The 17,193-nt window shown below is 41.6% G+C and overlaps 1 protein-coding gene and 1 pseudogene across 3 annotated transcripts in view; one reads left to right on the plus strand and one right to left on the minus strand.

The window, feature by feature from the left end:
• Positions 1–17,193, minus strand: part of SIK3 (SIK family kinase 3) — a gene marked incomplete at its 5' end in the record, with an annotated part of 279,640 nt that overhangs the window by 36,056 nt on the left and 226,391 nt on the right. The gene's annotated exons all lie outside the window — the stretch shown is intronic.
• Positions 24–12,876, plus strand: LOC307109278 (isocitrate dehydrogenase [NADP] cytoplasmic-like; annotated as a pseudogene). Its single transcript has 2 exons — positions 24–57; positions 10,003–12,876. The product of its transcript is annotated as an isocitrate dehydrogenase [NADP] cytoplasmic-like (transcript).

A 17,193-nucleotide genomic window follows, 5' to 3' on the forward strand; every position in this document is an offset into this window, starting at 1 on the left:
AAGAGCCTGAATTTAATCCCGTGATGGCGGTAGCAGTGGTGCCCCCAGCGAGGCAAGGTGAGTAGGGAGATTTTCAAGTTCCTTGCTTCTCATTTGTCTCTCTTGCTCCTTGATCCTTACCTATGTCATTGCTTACTCCAGAGGGACTGGCAAAGGCGGAAAGAGGTAGAGAAAAGAGAAATTCAAATCTGGTAGGCTGGTTAATACCTTCACTAAAAGTCTGATTAGAAAAAGTCTCAGGATAATCCATAGATTTCATTTATTTATATTATGTATGGCCCCATTTAACACAATTAATGAGGCGATGAATGTCCTTGAAAGACATTCAGTGTAGTATAAGGTCCTCAGAATAGTGAGTTCTTTCCTCCTACATGTATTGTTATGTGCACACTCATGCTCTGACTTCAGGAGACCAAACCTCTCTTCAAACTCAGGGAATAAGACTTTCTAATGGTTCAAGCATGGAGGAGCGGCACGCACCAGATGTCTCCCTAGCACACACCAGGACTCCCTGTGAGCTCTGCAATTTTCTCAATGGTGTTTCACCATTCACAGGTGCACACAACTGGAATCTGAGCTAGAGATTCACATCAACAGCTGTTTTGCTCTGGGAGCTCAGACTACATAACATATTGCTCAAAGAATAATAGATTCAAAATCAAGAAGCTTATATTTCTATTTCAAAACCATCCTCTGAGTTTTCTCATCTGTAAGTTGAGGGTGCTGAGGATGATGTGGGAGTAGTGCCTGTGATAAAGGTGGTGATGGTGATGATGATGATAAAAACAGTGTTAACACTTCTGAGCACTTTACAATTACGATTTTCTCATTTAATCCTGATAGCAATCCTAGGAGGAAGGTATTATAGCCATTCCCATTTCAGAGATGGTAAAAATCAGGCACAGAGAAGTTAATACACTTGTCCAGGCTCACATGGTAAGTCAGATTTCAAACCATACTGCCTCTGTACTACATAGCTGCAGGCAGGACCCAAACTTCTGAACCATTCTTTCAACATCTTCATCCAAGATACCATCATCTCTCACTTAGACTATTGCAAAAGTTTCCTATATGGTTTTCCTGCTTCCATTCTTACTCCATTGAAAAGCTATTTCTAAAACATAAATCTGGGCACATTACTACCTTGCCTACAATTCCCCAAACTCTTCCCATAACCCTCAGAATAAACTATGAAGTCCTGGGCCTACAGTCTTCAGCTTCCGTCTCTGACCTCATCGCCTGCCATCTCCCCTTGGTGCACGGAGCCCCGTCCAGCTGCACTGGCGTGCTTCCTAGTCTGTGCGCATGCTTAACATACTGCACCGAAGGCCTCTGCACTTGCTGTTTCCCTTAGCTGCAATGGCTGCCCCTCTGACCTTCACATGGTTGGCTCCTTGTCATTTGGGTAAGAACTTAAATGTCTCTTGTTCAGAAGCTCTTCCCTGGCCACCTAAACTAGGCCTCCAGTCACTATCTATTCTATCACACTAGTTCTCTTCACACTAATGACTTCTTTGTGAAATAATTTTATTTAGTTAGTTACTTGTCTATTGTCGAACTCTCTCACCACAATGTAAGGTCCACGTCTTTCCTATGCTGTTTTCAGTACCAACCCGCTAATACCAACCATGGTTATTTACATCTACAGGAGCTGAAAACATAGCTACTGACTGTATGAACAAATAAACATGTATTGACTACTTACTCTAACCAAAGAAGATTGTATTTGTGAAAATGTTTTTTAAACTATAAAAGTCTATAAGATATAGGTTAAAAAAATTTTTGTTTCTATTTCATTATAACTGTCCTGAAAACAAAACTGGCCAGTGATACTAACAATAATAAACTACTGCTAATTTTAAAAGACTTTTTATATATAAGGTACTATGATTACTAACTGTATTTCATTTAATCTTCACAACAACTTTAAATTAGATACTATTATCAGCACCATTTATAAACGAAGAAGAAACAAGTTAACAAACTCAACATTGCAAAGTAATGGCAGAGCTGGGACTTGAGCGCTATTCTTGACTTCCCTGTTAGACATCTTTACATTGGATATAAATTCTGCTTGTCTATTTTTTCAGAGTGAATTAAACTCTGCAACCCCACAATTTCTGCAACATTTGGCAAACACTATTCTATATCACCATCTTGAAAGGAATACAAAGAGTAATTAAGGCAAATTGCTCTTAATTTTTAATTTAGTCTAACTTAGAAAATACAACAAAGTAAAATCCCTATATTAAAATGATTTTAGCAGGCATTAATTTGTTATTAAAAGTATATTCAAATGCAATGTAGATTCTAAAGCCTGAAGTTCCTACAGCCCTAAGAAATAGAGGAAATGCTATCTACAACATTAAGCTTCTATTAAAATTATGTTTCAAAGTAGCAAGAATAGACCCCACAATTGTAGCATCTAAATGGGTTATAAATATCACCAACACACACCTTTATGGTCTGTAATTACTTGTGGAAAAACAATGTCCTTAATTTAGAAAGTTACTAAAGCTAAAGACCCCTGTGCAGGGAGAAGGCCTGGGCCTGATTCCAAATATGTGAAACTTTTTAGGGCCTCTAGGTGGTGCTCTTCCGTCTCCTTCTGGTTTTTGTGCAGCATTTCATGCATAAAAGGTCACCACGTTGCTCCTGATTCAAAGACCAAGGCAGAATGACGTTCAATTATAAGCTTGGTTTAAAACAAATATATACATATATACATACATATACACACACACACACATATATATACATATACATATGTGTGTAGGTATGTATATGTGTGTGTGTGTGTGTGTGTGTATATGTATGTGTGTATGTATATATATATATATATATATATATATATATATATATATATATATATATTTATTTATTTGTTAATCCTCACCTAAGGATATTTTCCCATTGGTTTTCAGAAAGAGTGGAAGGGAGAGAGACAGAGACAGAGAAAGAGAAACACTGATGAGAGAGAGACATATCGACTGGCTGCCTTCCCAGGCGCCCCAATCAGGGCCGGGGATTGAGCCTGCAACCAAGGTACAGCCCTTGACGGGAATTGAACCTGGGACCCTTCAGTCCATAGGCAGATGCTCTATCCACTGAGCCAGACCAGCTAGGGCTACAACAAATTTTTAATGACAATTTCCTTCAATATAAAATAAATCAACACCACCATAATATGTCCTGATTAGAAAACTTATCTAGTTCAATTGCAGGATCTTGAAACTTCCATCTAGTCATCTGTACCACATTTTTGGTCTCAGATGCCTTGAAAAATCTCCAGAAAAATGCAAACAAGAATTTATATACAAAAATGGGAATATAACTTTAGGCTATTCAAGGAGCCCAGGAGAAATGCCACAGATTGTCTTCAGGTTTACAAGTCCCAGGTTAAGAGTCCTGGTTGCAGTAGCAATACCGAAAGACAACAGCTTTTACCTCGTCTGCCCTACATAATATCCAGCATGTAAAGGGACGAAAGCTAAGCCCTTTCATATGTTGCACAGATTGGAAAATACAACAAAATGCAGAAAGCTCAACAGTTATTATCAACTCTTACTTCCTAAGTGTCATACATAGCTCATGAAATTAAATTCAAACTAGATTTGAATGCACCATTCTACATAAAACATGGGAAGAGAGTGAAAACAAAGGGAATAAAATGCTCACAAACCTAACAGAATCAACCAAATGATCAACTTTTCCAGAAGCCAAGAAGTACTCTATTTTAATGTCAAAAATGGCTCTATCACTTGTTCCCGCCCAAGAGGCAGCGCCTTTGGTATGAACGAGGGGGAAGCATGCTGGGCAATGCAGGAATATGCTGCTCAGCTTGTGCATGCCAGAGGGGCAGCTCACGAGAGCCCAGCGTCTCTCGCCTCCTCGGTGAAAATCACTGTGGGCCGTGAAAGCTGATCCACCCAGGGCGTGCAAACCAGGGGATGCGGCTCAGGCCTGCCCTGCCCTGCCCGACGTGCTCCCAGACACCAGGACGACTGTGGAGAGAGCTGCTGTGTGTGCATTAAGAAGGCCAAGTCTTTCACTTCTCTTTTTCTCTTTTGACCTTGATAATAAACAACTTTCTCTAAGAGGTTGAAATATTTGGACTGAGGGGGTGAAAAATAAAGGATGGGGAAGGGGAATTAAAAACCAACTTCAAATTCTCCTAAGATACAAGTCTGTCTCCAGTGTCCAGGCTGGAAGAAGAAGTAGCATCACTTAAAGAATTCCCAGACTAAAACCGTAAAATCACGCCCCCGCAGTAAGGTGCCAGGCAGTGAGGCTGATTTAGCCTGAGAAGAGGTGTAGGCAGGAGGGAGCATGCTAGCTATCCAAGCACATGGAGGAGTTTTATAAAAGAGACAAAATGGCCCTAGCCGGCTTGGTTCAGTGGATAGAGCGTCAGCCTGTGGACTGAAGGGTCTTGGGTTTGATTCCACTCAAGAGCACATGCCCGGGTTGTAGGCTCGATCCTCAGTAGGGGGCATGCAGGAGGCAGCCGATCAATGGTTCTCTCTCATCATTGATGTTTCTATCTCTCTCTCTCTTCCTCTCTGAAATCAATATAAATATATTTTTTAAAAAGAGAGAGACAAAATGGATTTACACTGTGCTGCTGCTCCAGGGGCCTGAACCTGGAATAATTAGGAAGTAACAAGTTCAAATAAGGAAACGTCTTTCTAATTATTAGAGTTTATCCGAACAACTAGGCCAGGGTCCTCAGTAAGGATCTGAGTGGGCCTCTTAAGGAAGGAGAGAGGGTGGACAAGTGGGCAGGGCCACACCCGGAGCACAGCTAATTGCATCCAATTCACAGACAGGTGTTCGGAGCAGGATTTCACATGAAAAACCGAGTCCAGAAACAACTGGATAGAATGAACTCCAACTATACAAACCACGTGAAAAGAGAGTGATTTATTCTGTGAAACAGCGTGCTTATTATCACTGGAAATGTTTGATCCCAGGTTGGCATTTGTCACAGAAGGCCTTCTAGCATTAGGTGAGAGGAGAACTGGGAGTCCTTCAAGATTGGAGACTTTCACTGAGCTGTCTACCCCCGGGGCCTACTATGAGACCTGGAAGGCAGCAGGCCCTCAACATGCCAGTTACAGGAATACAGGAATAGATGACAACTGCTACAATTCCTTCAAACAACTTCAACAATTGGAGTCTAAGAATCTGCCACTGAATAAGCATTCTCCATGCTTCAAGCTAGAAAAACCAGACAACTATCATTTCACAGGAGACTGAGATGAGGCACTCTTTTAGGAGAAAAGCCTGGATCAGATGATTCCCAAGGCTTTAGAATTCTTTGTCTTGTACGGAGGATACTTGCTTACTGATCTTTGCTGAGGCTAAATAGAATAATCTGTCAGTCAGATTACCACTTGAGGAGGCAGCTGGATATGGGCATAGCTATAGCATTAAGGCTAGGATACAATAAACCAAGACGTTTGGCAGGTAAGTATTCTACATAAATCCTGTGGATTTAACTGAAAGTGTTAATAATACATCTTCAGCAAGTTAAGAGAGTAAGAGTGAAAGACACAGAGAAAAAAATAAAAAGAAACATAGGGAAGGAGGAGATGAAAGATTAAAAGAACAATTCTTCAAATATATTATTTAATAATTATTAATATTTATTGAACACTTATATGCTAGACAGAGTGCTAAACTTTTTTAAAAAAGATTTTTAAAGTTGACTTTTAGAGAAAGAGGAAGGGAGAGCAAGGGAGGGAGAGGGGAGAGAGAGAGAGAGAGAGAGAGAGAGAGAGAAACATTGATGTGAGAGCAAAACATCGATGGCTGCCTCCTGTACGCCCCCTACCGGAGATTGAGCCCTGGGCATGTGCTCTGACTAGGAATTGAACTGGCAACCTTTCAGTGTGAAACTTTTAAAGTTCATTTAATTTAAGCATTTACGCCCTGACCGGTTTGGCTCAGTGGATAGAGCGTCGGCCTGTGGATTGAAAGGTCCCAGGTTTGATTCCAGTCAAGGGCATGTACCTTGGTTGTGGGCACATCAAGGTACCCAGATGTTCCTATCCCCAGTAGGAGGTGTGCAGGAGGCAGCTGATCGATGTTTCTCTCTCATCGATGTTTCTAACTCTCTATCCCTCTCCCTTCCTCTCTGTAAAAAATCAATAAAATATATTTTTAAAAAATTAAGCATTTACTTCATACACCAACTCTTATAATTCATTATATCAATTTTATAGAAAAATAAATTTAAAATCAGAGAAGTGAAGAAACTTGACCAGGATATAAATTCTGGTCAGTCTTATGAGTTCTTAACCCATCTAATGCCTAAAATAAGTTAATTATTGATGTTTTAAGTAGTAGCCAGCATCCTATATAATATGCAAATCAACCGACCAGCGGAACGACCGGTCGCTATGACGCACACTGACCACCAGGGGGGCAGATGCTCAACGCAAGAGCTGCCCCCAGCCCGCAGGTCCCAGGCCAGCCAAGGTGGGTGCCAGCAGGGGCCTCCCGATCACCCTGCTGGTCACTCCACAGATTGGCCTGATCACCGGCCAGGCCTAGGGACCCTACCCGTGCATCCTCAAGTATCTTAGTAAGAACAAATTAAATCAATTTCATTCCTCTCCTGACAGATCAAATGCCATGTAATATCCACAGGTTTCATCATGGTAGAGTCACCTACAAGCCAAATTAATAAAAAACGGGCTCTATGCAAATTCATAGCAGAGTGTGAACTAGCTAGAAAACATGTTAAGGGAAGATGGCAAGTTGGACTAAGATAGACAGAGAAGGCAGGAACACAATGGGGAGAACTAAGTGCACTACAAAAGAGAGCACTTCGCTTCGTACTCGGCTTGTTGCATGGTGAGGAAGACTGTGATGGAAGGCTGAAAACAGGCTTCCCCAATCGAGGAATCACAGACTAGGGGAAGGGCTAAGTGACAATTCCAGGAAGGCTGATCCTATAATGGAGGGAATGCCAACTGTCCCTTAAGCCCTTCATGGGATGCCTAAGTATGGGACATAGCAAAGCAGTCATTTCCAGCTCTGTGGGCAGAGGATGGTCTGAAAGAAGTGGAGTCACAGATTCTTTCTGACACATAAACGGCTAGGGAAACAGAAGACATCTATGGCCAGGCGACACGGGAAGAATGCAAGCAAGAAGCAATCAGCCAGGTTTCTCACAGGTGCTTGGAGGAAAGTGTACTCATTCTAATAAATACTAGGTGTTCAAAGGTAATTCCAAACACTTAGCCCAAGAGTTCTTTATTTTCAATAATTTTAACAAACTTCTTAATAATGTTTAATTCTCCAGAGCAATTCAAATCTCAAAGAGGGCTCTATTTTTCTCAAATCTCAAAATCCAAAAAGAAAACCAAAGTAAACTGGCTATTAAATCTCTAAAACATGTTTCCCTGGAAAATGAGTAATTAAAAAAAAAAAAATGGAACTGAAGTCTTAGACTTTGCAGAACAAGGACACTGTGTGATAAACTGCTTGAATCTCTTATCCATTCATTTTATCCAGCTCAAGTACCAGTCTGGGGAGAACGGACACTAGTATAGCAGACACACAGAACACGACTGACACATGGTTGCAATGATGGAGCAACACAGCTTTGGTAAGAGGGTACGCATTTCCTTTATATATTCTAGACTTACAAATGTTTGTGACCCAGAGTTCCTCTTTAATGCTATCTGCCTTTTCCAAAAAGAAAAACCATGCACAAAACATGCTGTTTTTCTTAATGAAAAGAAAATAAAGTTTGTCATAATGGTCAGATCCTGTTATAACATGGTTAAAATAGTGTGACTATTTTGTCATGATCCCTATATAAAAAATGAAAAAGTAAATCAATAAGAAATGTGCTCTGACTGGGAATCGAACTGGCAAGACACCTTCTTTCGGTAAGAAGCTGGCCAGATTAGAATCCTCACTGCTGTGGACTAAGCTCTGGAAATGACTTTTTTAAAAAAATATATATTTTATTGATTTTTCACAGAGAGGAAGGGAGAGGGATAGAGAGCTAGAAACATCGATGAGAGAGAAACATCAACCAGCTGCCCCCTGCACGCCCCCTACCGGGGATGTGCCCGCAACCAATGTACATGCCCTTGCCCGGAATCGAACCTGGGACCTTCCAGTCCGCAGACCGACGCTCTATCCACTGAGCCAAACCGGTTTCGGCTGGAAATGACATTTTTAATATGCCCAAGGAAACCCTGTCATTGTCAGCTGTCTGCTGAGGTCAAACCTATGTTACACAGTGACTATTTAAAACCTAAACAACACAGACCAATGGTCTTGAAATAAGACATTTCTATGTATAAATAACACACACTGAGTGTGCTATCCTATAGATGAATTCAGAGATCGCATAAATGTTAAATACAAAAATATACAAAATACCAGGGTTTTTTTCATTGTTGTTAACAATAAAAATTTTGTTATATTGGATATTGTTAGAACAATGGTGTTGTGGGGATTGGTTGATTTTTGCTCTATGAATTAAATTTGATACATGACGGACACACTAGAACTATATTAAGCATTTCTAACTTGCAAGTTAAGGGACTTTATTTGCAGTAATAGTCAATACTACAGCTTCACCTAAACAAAGAAAATACACAATCTGGGAAATGATTGTAATGGAACTTAATCCATAATAGTGCTGGTTACAGTAAGATGTGACTCATAAAATAAGCACATCGATAAAATAAGCACATCTATAAAATAAGCACATCTATAAAATAAGCACATCTGTATCAGTTCCACTAACACAATGGCACTGAGGAATAAAATGCCTTATTTTGAAACCTTTTGTTTTCAGTTCTTTTGGGGAAAGAATGGGAGTCCCAGGACTGAAGTACTCAGTAAAATTCCTAGAAGGATAATCAGCGAGAGATCAGACAAGAAAGTGGAGATTTCTTGATTTAAATACAAATCCCAAGACCACCATTTCCTGCAAATTGTTATCAGAATGTTCTGGAATAGAAATAAAATTCCTTATAACTACATCCTGTGAGCCATTTTCTGTGGATGAACAGAAGCAAAAGGGAGATGGCGTGGCACAACTTAGCAAATGAAGATGGAGCTGCTAAGAAAAGCTTCTTTAGGAATCAATAAACAGGCTGAGAGGCTTGCTCTTTGGTTTTCACAGTGTATCAACCTGAGACAGACTGAGGAGAAAACAAATGTTTGACTCATGTATCTCAATTTATTAGAAAATAACACCTATTTCTTGAACTTTCCTAATTTTTAACAGTTTTTCTAGGTGGCTGTAATGTTGTCAGAATTATGACCCAAAGTTAGGAGATGCTGGCTGAAATGCTGGTGCTGTCAATATCTACCTCTAGCACTGAGCCACACTGTTACACCACAGGCTTTCCAATTTGCAGCTCACACTTTTTAAATAAAAGCTTGTTGCATATACTATCATAGCATTATTCAAATATATTTTTAAGTCCTAATTTCAAATGAACAAAATTCTGGCTCAGTTTTACTAGATACTAATTTTTTTCAAGAAATAATCCAGAAAAAAGCCGGGAAGAGGAAAAGCTGCTCGCCTGCTTGCCTGTCCATGGTTTCTTGGAGGCTGTGTCTGACGCCAGAACAGCTGGGACCCAGCGGCCTGCGCTTATGAGTGAATGGTGAGTGGCTATGCCAGCCTCACTCTGGAGCATCTCCAGTGCACCTACCCCTGCAGGAGATAAGCTGCACTCGATGAGTCTACAAGACTGAGAGGAATTGGAGTGATTGGAAGTTGACTCGCTGTAAAGGTTTAGTGAAGTCAAAATGTCTCAAAAAATCTATGGTGTGGGGGAGATAAGAAATCAAACGAAGGACTTGTATGCATGCATATAAGCATAACCAATGGACGCAAAACTCTGGGGGGTGAGGGCATGTATGGGTGTGGGGTGGGGGGGGGGCAATGGTAAGATATGTACACATATAATACCTTAATAAAAAAATGCAAAAAAAATAAATAAATAAATTATTAAAAAAAAATCTATGGTGGTTCAGTGGTGGAGATGCAAGGAGATGCTATGACACGAACCATTTGGAAATTGATTAAAGAAAAACTCATTTCTCCTTGTGGAACAGGACCTGCACAGCTATGATTCAGGCAGGGGGCCGCAGACGCTGTAAAGTATAACGCTGGTGTCCAGTGTGGCACCATCACCCCTGATGAGAAGAGGGTTGAAGAGTGGAAGTTGAAACAGATGTGGAAGTCGCCAAATGGCATCATCCGGAATATTCTGGGAATGTTTTCAGGGAAGCTATTATCTGCAAAAATATCCCCCTGGCTTGTGAGCAGATGGTAAAATCCATCATCATAGGCCGTCATGCATATGGGGATCAGTACAGAACAACTGATTTTGTTGTTCCTGGGCCTGCAAAAGTAGAGATAACCTACACACCAAGTGATGGATCACAAAAAAAGACATACCTGGTACATAACTTCGAAGAGGGGGGTGGTGTTGCCATGGGAATGTACAATCAAGATAAGTCAATCCAAGAGTTCACACACAGTTCTTTCCAGATGGCTCTAAGAGTGGGCCTTTGTAGCTGAGCACCAAAAATACTATTCTAAAGAAATATGATGGGAGTTTTAAAGACATCTTTCAGATCTATGACAAGCAGTACAAATCGCAGTGTGAGGCCACATGGGGGCCCAAGCCATGAAGTCAGAGGGAGGCTTCATTGGGGCCTATAAAAACTATGATGGCGGAGAAACCAAGATGGCGGCATAGGTAAACACCTAAACTGCTGCCTCGCACAACAATATCAAAACTACAACTAAAAGACAAAACAGACACCATCCAGAACCACAGGAAAGCTGGCTGAGTGGAAATTCTACAACTAGAAGGAAAGAGGAAAGCACAGTGAGACTCAGAGGAGCGGCAAAAGGCTGAGGTACAGAGGCGCCCGTGCGGAGAGGACTGACTGCTGAGTGCACAGGCGGCTGAGTACACGGGCAGCTGAGTGCACGGCTGGCTTTCTCAAGCGGGAAGGAGACGGAAGCTCCCTACTGCGCTGAACTCCAGTCCCGGGCGAGACTCTGGGAACCCAGACTCATTCGGGGGGAATCTGGACTGTCAGGAAAAGAGAAAGCACACTGAGACTCGGGAGCTGCGGAAGGCAGAGGTCCGGAGGCGCGCGTGCAGAGAGGACTGACTGCTGAGTGCACGGGCGGCTGAGTGCGCGGCTGGCTTTCTAAAGTGGGAGGGAGACGGAAGCTCCCGACTGTGCTGAACTCCAGTTCCGGGCGAGTTTCTGGGAACCCAGATTCATTCGGGGAGAAACTGTACTGTCTTGGCAGCGGGTGAAACTCGAGGGCGGCTTTCTCTCAGAGGTGCTTGCAGTGATTACCGAGGGACACTGAGACCCAGGGGCCTCATAGGGCAGGGATGACAGAAAGCCAAGGCTGTCTGCTCTGCCCTGAGACTCCACCCCATCCAAGCTGAGCACAGAGGCTTTTGCAGTTTTGCAAGTTTTGTCTCATAAGGGTGTCTTCAGCACAGAAGGTCTCCTGGCATAGACACAGCTGATCCTCACAGCCAATTGGCCTCTGGAGCTCAATTCCTCCCAGTGATACCAACAACAATCAAGACTTAACTACAACAAGGCTGTGCATACAGTCCACAAAGGTGTCCACCTCAGGTAACTGGGGGAGGCTGAGCCACTGGGCCCTATAAGACACCTACCACACAAAGCTACTCTACCAACTCAGGGAAGCAGCGAAAATGTGGAGACAAAAAAACAGATCACAAATGAAAGAAATGGAGGAAAGCAAACGACTGGATATAGAGTTCAAAACCACGGTTATAAGGTTTTTCAAGAATTTCCTAGAAAAGGCTGATAAATTTAGTGAGACCCTCGAGGATATGAAAAAGGACCAACTAGAAATTAAACATACACTGACTGAAATAAAAAATATTATACAGAGACCTAACAGCAGACTAGAGGACCGCAAGAATCAAGTCAAAGATTTGAAATACAAAGAAGCAAAAAACACTCAACTGGAAAAGCAAAAAGAAAAAATAATCCAAAAATTTGAAGATAGTGTAAGGAGCCTCTGGGACAACCTCAAGCGTACCAACATCCGAATTATGGGGGTGCCAGAAGAAGAGAGAGAACAAGATACTGAAAACCTATTTGAAGAAATAATGACCGAAAACTTCCCCACCTGGTGAAAGAAATAGACTTACAAGTCCAGGAAGTGCACAGAACCCCAAACAAAAGGAATCCAAAGAGGACCACACCAAGACACATCATAATTAAAATGCCAAGAGCAAAAGACAAAGAGAGAATATTAAAAGCAGCAAGAGAAAAACAGTTAATTACCTACAAGGGAGCACCCATACGATTGTCAGCTGATTTCTCAACAGAAACTATGCAGGCCAGATGGGAGTGGCAAGAAATATTCAAAGTGATGAATAAGCAAGAACCTACAACCAAGATTACTCTACCCAGCAAAGTTATCATTCAAAATTGAAGGGCAGATAAAGGGCTTCACAGATAAGAAAAAGCTAAAGGAGTTCATCACCACCAAACCAGTATTATATGAAATGCTGAAAGTTATTCTTTAAGAAGAGGAAGAAGAAAAAGGTAAAGATAATAATTATGAACAACAAATACATGTCTATCAACAAGTGAATCTAAAAATCAAGTGAATAAAAAATCTGATGAACAGAATAAACTGGTGAATATAATAGAATCAGGGGCATAGAAAGGGAGTGGACTGACAATTATTGGGGGGAAAGGGGTGTGGGGGGTGCGGGAAGAGACTGGACAAAAATCGTACACCAATGGATGAGGAGAGTGGGGGGGAGGTAAGGGCAGAGGGTGGGGTGGGAACCGGGTGGAGGGGAGCTATGGGGGGAAAAAGAGGAACAATTGTAATAATCTGAACAATAAAGATTTATTAAATTTAAAAAAATAATAAATTAAAAAATCAAAACTATGATGGCGCCGTACAGTCCGATTCTGTGGCCCAAGGTTATGGCTCTCTTGGCATGAAGACCAGCGTGCTGATTTGTTCAGATGGTAAGACGGCAGAAACAGAGGCTGCCCATGGGACTGTAGCACGTCACTTCCGCATCTACCAATCCCATTGCTCCCATTTCTGCCTGGACCAGAGGGCTAGCCCACTGAGCTGAGCTTGGTAACAGCAAAGAGCTCGGCTTCTTTGCAAAGGCTTTGGAAGATGTCTGTGTTGAGAACATCGAGGCCAGCTTCACGGCCAAGGACTTGGCTGCATTAAAGGTTTACCCAATGTTCTGACTCCTTGAATACATTTCAGTTCGTGGACAAACTCAGAGAAAACTTGAAGATAAAACTAGCTGAGGCCGAACTTTAAGGTCGCTCCTTGGCTTAAGAGGACAAGTGTGTTTTGGTAACTAGGTCCACTGGTTTACATTTTTCTGTTTAACACTCAAGGGAAGGGCAAAATCAATTTTTTTTTAAGAAGTCAAGAGTTCATCTTTTCTATAAGTTTACAGCCTTTTTCTTATACATACAGTTATGCTACTCCAAGAATGTGGCTGGGACTTTTTACATTTAAATTATATTTTCCACCAGTAGCTTAGGAATTACTTTAGTGCTGATTTGTATCCTGTCACTTGTGCTCATGTTCCAATATAAATGACCAAAATGAAGAGTGCTTGAAGGGTAAACTAGAGCCACAGTTTTGGTCCCTGAAATTGTGTAAAGTAGAAATTCACTTCCTTCCCTACTCTCCGTGGCCTGGGCTCTGGGTGCTGTTGGTGTAACAGGTGTCCCATCATGTGAGGTCCAGCTGCACCTTAAACTTGCACAAGGATTGAAACAAAGAGTGTGGGTGCAACTAAAACGTGTTAAAGACACAGCGGTCCCTGGTGTAAAGAGCTCTAATGGAATGTTTTGAAATGTTAAATGTGTCTGAGGCCACTGGAGAGCCTGGGGCCCAGGAATACTCCCTGGAGCTTGTCCTGGGCTTGTCTCCTCCTCTGGGCCTGTGGGCCCATGTGTTATGCTGCCCCAAACGCACATTTTATTCAAGTGCAATAATACGAGCTGCACCTTTTTTGGATTTCTGGCCTGTTTTATTTCCTTTATATAAATGTGATTTTTCAGAAGTTAATTTTAAACACTATTCTAGTCTGTTCTTCATCTGTACTATTACTTTTAAGTAAAATTAAGTGCTAATGACTGAAAAGGAAAGGAATAATCCAGCTGTAGATGGACAAAATGTCTATTCCAAGACTCTTTTGATAATTGGAATAACTTGGCAGGTGTGTATTTATTGAGAATTAAATTATAATCAAAGACAGATAGTTTCTGAAGCCAGACTGCCCGGATTCAAATCTCAGCTCTGCCAATGTTCCTGTCTATCAGATCACAAGAGCAGCCTACCTCACAGGGTTGTTTTGGATATTAAGGAAGTTAATGCAACAGTTCTCTACGAAGTGTTCAATGAATGTGAGCTATTGCCCAAATCTCTGAGTCCTTCCACTCAGAACTTCTTCCTTTTCTCTATTTTTCTCTATAAGGTAGGAAACACTTTGCTTGAAAGGGGTAATAATAAATAGGGCAGTACCAGTATTTGCCCACTGGTTTTCTATTATATAAGGTAAAATCATGGAGCTGGTCAGGGGAGGCCTGCTTACCTCTGACCTACATAGATCCAGCCTCTTTGCTGACATCATTTGTGATTTCTGCATTCGTTGACATGAAAACACCACACAGATTTTCTCCTGCAGTACAGTATGCCTCATAGAGGAATGAGAGAAATGCTTTGAGGACTCTGAGCCCCTTAGTAGAAGGGGACTGGTGGGTGAGCTGCTTTAATCTCCTGACCCACTCCCTCTAAACAAAACGCTTTTAGCCAGGCAAGATGCTTCGAGGTTCTCGATGAGTAAGCCAATCAGGGCCTAGTTGTCCGAGTCTAAATAGAAGCTTTTGGCAGGAGCTGCAAAGCACAGTCTCCATCAAAAGCATCTGTAAGTCTGGGCCTTCCATTCCCAGTGATAAAGTGCTGTGCAGTATTACAATTCATTAAGTCACAATGAAGTCTAGTCAATAAGGACTCAAAAATATTGTCCTGTGAGAGATCTCTATGCGCTGCCATTGCAGTTTTTTTACTGTAAATTAATTTCCCTTCAGTTAAATAAATGACTGATCTTACTACATTTGCTAGCAGTATGAATGGTGAGTAAGGGACGGTAGGCTTTAAGAAGTAGGCCTCCACTGGTTTTTAAAAATATATTAGGAGTGAGTAAGTCTGGTGCTCAAAACATGTAAGTGGTTGGCTTTCTTCAGTGGGAGGGGACAGAGCAAGCATCTCCTACCACACAGCCAGGCCACCTCTCATCTTCAGCAACAGCTCAATCAACAGCAAGTTCCAGCTTTTACTCCTTCTATACTTCAGGCTCAGTGTTGTACCTGAATACTTTCTGGGATGCTCTGAGAAATTTAATCCAAAAACACTAGTCAAGTAAAATACATTTATAGTAGATAAAAAAGGAAGTCTATCATAGATCCAAACCTTTTTAAAACTAGAAGTCACTTGACCTGGTCATTTACATACCACCTACACAACAAATGCACATAAAACCAATTAATAATTCAGATAATCAGTGAGCCCACTAACTCTTTGATAATAATAAACCACTGGGGTCTGGTGTAAAAGTCTACAGGTAATTGATGATGATGCAGTTTGTCATTAAAAAATATTTACTGAATGTTTATACTACACCAGGCACCGTTGGGTTTATGGAAGATGATGTGTGAAACACAGTTCTGATGTAAAGGAGTGGCATTCTAGGGAGAAAGGAGGAAGGCATATACTTAACTATAAAACTAGGTTGTTTAAAGTCAATTCAGCCTTGAGTAAGTCCTCTTTGAAATTTAGCATCATCATTCCAGTGCATGTCTTTGGCATATGTCAGGATGCCCACGAAGGGAAGCTTGTATCAAACAAAGAAGAACCAGGCATAGAGATACCCACTAAGTGTGAGGGCACTTCATTCCATACATCACTGACAATAAAGAGACGCTTAGAATTCTTCAACTAACTATGTCCATTTGTACTGCGTGGCCTCCTGCACAGCTGTAGACTCTGGAATTCAACTCGCTAGAAGAAGCTAGACTCTGGGGCCTTCCCCACGTTGCCTCCCAAATGCTAACTTAGAAAATGATACCACCTCTGCTGGAGTTTCTATATTCTTTTGGCAGAAAAATAGGTCAACTCAGCTCAAGTCTGTGACAACAGCCTAAGAGAAAATGGCCTTGTTCTTTGGGGCATTCTTCCTCTACACGATCTCCTGTAGTACAGGGTCAGTGGGCTACAGGCTCCACCCAAAGAATGACCTCCAGGTCTAGTGAAGTGCAACTGGGCCCCAAACTACAAGTGTTTACAGAAAAGGGCTCAAAGGAAAGACTCGGTTTCCTTCATCTGAACCTGAAATTTTATATATAGGATGTCTAAGCTAAGAAAAGACTAAACCACCTTATAAATCCATTTTCTCCCAAGCCTTATCCCGGAGTCAGCATTCTCCGGTGGGCCTTTGGGATTGAGGCAAGGCTGCGCACTGGGATATCCTTGAGGGCAGGAGAGATCAGACTGGTAACATAGCATCATCTACTCACTTCCTAGACTGGGTTGTTTCTCATTTTCTGTACTTAATTTTACAAAAATCTTTATTCCAACTTAAGGAATTACTTGTCTGGGATTAAAAAATGACCACATTTAGGATAATTATGTTGGTGTTCTCCGAGTTTTTAAACTTTCATGTTAACTTGGATCATATTACAAATATTCTTTCTAAGTAGTTAAAGGCAACAGAGTTTATTTCTAAGCACTCACAGCCAGTGTGGTTGGCAGCATGGTTAGTTATTCAGCCAGCACTCACCACCTGAAGCCAGCTCTAGTGAGTCAACACCTGCCATGGTGCCAAGGTGGGGGAGGTAGGGGCCACGCCACTCACAGGGGACCCTGAGGACGCTGGGAAGCAGAGGAGGGCTGCTCATCTTGGCCTTCCTACTACACTGTGGTGAAAGTAGGGCACCCACGGAAATGAGTGCTGACTTAACCAATTATTACTGTGGCTTTAGCAAGTAAACTGATTTCTTTAAACTTCAGCTTCTTAAACTTCATTGGGAAAATGATAAAAAAAATAGGTGTCAATGCCAATTCCATAGTACAGTTATAAT

This window comes from Cnephaeus nilssonii, assembly GCF_951640355.1.
Source record: "Cnephaeus nilssonii genome assembly, chromosome: 13".
Taxonomy (NCBI): Eukaryota; Metazoa; Chordata; class Mammalia; order Chiroptera; family Vespertilionidae; genus Cnephaeus; species Cnephaeus nilssonii.